Consider the following 3,701-nt stretch of genomic DNA (forward strand, 5'->3'; position numbering starts at 1 on the left):
CAGCCGCTTAGACCCTGCTCTTCACTGACGAGGCCAGCCGCTCAAACGAGGCAGTCTTGTCCCGGACCAGGTTCTTTACGTCAGCGTCGAGCAGACTGAGTTGTTTCCTGGTGAGGCAGGCACATCTTGTTGCGCGAGTTCTCCTCGCTGATCAGCACGGGCCAGCAGGCGCCCAGTCTGGGCACGCCATCGCTGTTCACGCTGTCGACGATCTTGCGGGTCATCTAGATGAATAGCCCTGGAGTGAGGCCCGTGTTGGCGTAGGTCTTAACTTCCAGGCCCGCGAAAATCGTCTGGCGCAGCAGGGCGGTCATTTCCACGAACTCAGGGCGCAGGTTTTTGTAGCAGGACTCGCGCTTGGCCAGCTCGTGAAGGTCGCGTTCTTAGTCGGTGGGACGGATGAGGGTGAAGCAGTCGCGATTTGGAAGGCACTGCTTTATTGCCTGCCTGGTTTCGTTTTTCTTGGCTGTGGTCTCGTTTCGATCGGGGATCTGACCCAATGCCTCTTCCAAATACTCCTTTGGAGAAAGCGGGTCTCCCGACTTGGACTCGAGGCGGAGGGCGAAGTCTCTGAGCAGCCACAGGAAGGAAGGCGGAGTGACTTCGCCCTGGTCGACCACCTTCCGGAAGAGCTGCAGGATGGTCTGCAGCCGCTCCAGGGCCTTTTCGTCAATCGACCCGAAAGAGTTGTATATCACGAAGGAAGAAAGCAGGCAGGACACTAAGAAGATTTTGGAGTCTGCCAGCGAGCCCTGCTCGTACGAGCCAAGGCCCTCCGTGTCCATCACCAGCAGGCTGAGTTCCTGTCCCCGGGCGTTCCGGCAGGCCACCGCCTCGGGCCACACCCACAGCCCCTTGGTGCAGGAGTTGACCGTCGCGCCCACCATGAAGCCTTCTGCGTTGTTGAGGATCACGTGGTTCAGGAGGAAGGATTTGCCAGTGCGGTACTTGCCTACGACGGAGAGGACGGCCAGGTTGGGGGCCTGCTCGTTCTGGTGGAGCAGCAGTCTGGCAGTTTCCTCGTTGAGGCAGAGCTGGCTGGCGCTGTCGAAGTACAGCAAGTTGCGGGGCTGGCTGCCCGGCCGCAGCCGTTAAGGTGATTTAACCATCTCACTTAATTGTGCACCCTGCATTCATGCGTCCGATCACCCACTAGCACGCCTCCCAAGAACAGCTCAGGCTCCGGGTTGACTGGGCAGAACGAACCAATGCTGAGCTGCTGGCCAGGACCACCTAGCTGGCAGCTCGACTCGACGAAAAGCAGACCCTCAGCACTGCCTTAGACGCGGCCTTGTCCTAGTGCCTTTAAGAGATCAAACACTACAAACTGGAGAAGGCAGCCCTCGAGAAATCGGCCAAAGAGAGGGTGCAGCTGGCTGAGGCCGAGGTGCAAAAGCTGGATGGGCAGGTCAAGGCTGGCGAGCGACAGCGTTCGGACTTGACTGACCAGAACCGCAGACTGCTGCTTGAGAAGATGTCCCTGGAACAGCAGCTGGCCAAGCTGGCGGAAGAAAACGACTGGCTACTGAAAAGCAGCCTTAACTCAAGCACCAGCACGGTCGAGACTGATCACGAGAGGTAACTCAGGAGGCAACTCGACTAGACTTACGGGCTGCTGAGCCAGGCTCAGCCTCAGCTCAACTAGCTGCAGCGGCGGAACAGTCAGCTGCACAGCCAGCTGCAAGCCATGAGCGAAAGGACAGCGAGGATGGAGTCAGAACACCTGCAGCATCGCCAGGACAGCATCCGAACAGATCGGCTCGAGCTGGAGCTGAGCAGCGCCAAGGCCCAGCTCAAGACTCTGCAGGACCGAGAGGACTCAGCAGAACAGGCCAGCAGTCGCCTTGGTCTGGAGCTTGAGACTTTGGGCTCCGACAGGCTGAGACTCGAGAGAGAGAATGCATAGCTAAGGAGCAAGGCCAACAGCCTGTAGCTAGAGCTTGCCGGGGCCAGCACAGCTCTGACCGATTCGCTCCGGGACCAGGAGCAGCTAAGGAAGGCCTGCTAGGGAAGAGCGAGGGACAACGCCAACCTGGGCTTCAAAATTGAGGAGTTGCAAAGTAGAGTCCGGGAATCAGATCACCAGCGCGAGAAAGGGCTGCAGCTGGCCCGCAACGAGGAGGACCGGCTACGGAACTAGGCCCGAGAGCTGCAGAGGGTGATCGAAGGATTAGAAGAGTAGCTAAAGAAAAAGACCAGAAGCGCAGAAACCTATGAGCAGTAAGCACAAGACCTTAAAAGCAAGCACAGACTACTTTAGTGCAAGGCAGATGAACTTGGCAAGCAACTCGAGGACATGCGATCAGAAGGGGCTCGCGACAGGGCCAGACACGAACGGACAGAAGCTGAGTTCGAAGAGCAGCTGGGCCAGTACGTCCGAGAAGCCTAACAGGCAAGAACCAAGGCCGGCCATCTGCAGGACAAGGTTACCGAACTCGAGGCTGCGCTTTCACGCTCTCAGCAGGAGGCCAGCACTACTAATTACTCCCTTCAGGGAGCGCAGCAGGAAAATGAACACCTGGTCAGCCAGCTGAAGGAAATCAAGACAGTCGTAGTTGAGAGCAAGGACCGGATCCTCGAGCTCAATGAACTGAGTAATGGCCTCGAGCTGGAACTGGCCCGCAAATAAAGGGCTCTTCAAGAACTTAGGGTGAAGCGCGAGCAGGAGGAGGCTCGAACCCGAGAGCAGTTTGAGCAGGCGGTGGCGGGAAAGCAGGGAAAAGTGGATATCCTGTCAGAACGGCTGACTGAGCTCACACAAAGGCAGGCCTCCTTAGAAAAACAGCTATAAATGGAGACCAAGTAGAATAGGCGTCTGTCAATATAACTCAATGAAACGACCGAACTATCGAAATTAAAAACATCCTCCATAGAGAACCTCCAAACCGAGTTGAAGCAGCGAGCAGCAGCCGCCGCTCTGGCCCTCAAGGAAAAGGAGGGTCTGCAGGCCATTGTCGAGGAAGGACATTCTAAGGTCAGGCAGCTGATCGCTGACAAATGCGTGCTTGAGGAAAAGGTGGTGACCTTGCTCAGTTCTGTCACTCGCGAGCACGTAGAACGAGAGCGGCTGGAGGCCCGGGTCTGGGAGGCCGAGTCAAAACTCAAAACCAGCCGAGCTGAACTATAATTTTGCGAAGAGCAGCTGGCGACTGCGAAGACCGAGAACAGAGAGACTTCGCAGGCCCTGCTGAAAGGCAGACTGCAGACAGAGAGACTTGAGGCTGAGCTGAAGACTGAACGAGATTCGGCTAGTAAGGCCCAGACAGCCCTAAAAAGAAAGTAGTGTCGCCATAGCGAGCTGCTGCTTAAGCTGGGCAGGATGCTGCGAGCAAGGGGGTTCGAGGTGGACTAAGACGCCAGTGAGCAGTTCATTCTGGAGGCGCTGGAAGGTGAGTTTCACCGAGAGGCGTGTCAGAGCGCGAAGGTTAATGAACTGATCATAGCCCGGCAAGAGGCGTCAGCTTAGGCCAGTCGCTGGCACAAAAAGGTTGAAGAGCTGAACAAATAAAAACGCTAGCTGCTGGTAAATTACCAGCAAGTGTAGCAGACTCTAATAGAGACGCAGGCGACGGTCCGCTCACTGCAGACTAGTCACGCCAGCAAGGCGGCAGAGCTGCAAGAGTTCGGGCGGAAGGCCCTGGAAGCCACCGCTAGAATTTAGGATCTTTAGCAGCGACTTGAAAGGGAAAAATAAGGACACA

Source organism: Hippocampus zosterae, unplaced genomic scaffold (assembly GCF_025434085.1).
Source record: "Hippocampus zosterae strain Florida unplaced genomic scaffold, ASM2543408v3 HiC_scaffold_192, whole genome shotgun sequence".
In the NCBI taxonomy this organism is placed as follows: domain Eukaryota; kingdom Metazoa; phylum Chordata; class Actinopteri; order Syngnathiformes; family Syngnathidae; genus Hippocampus; species Hippocampus zosterae.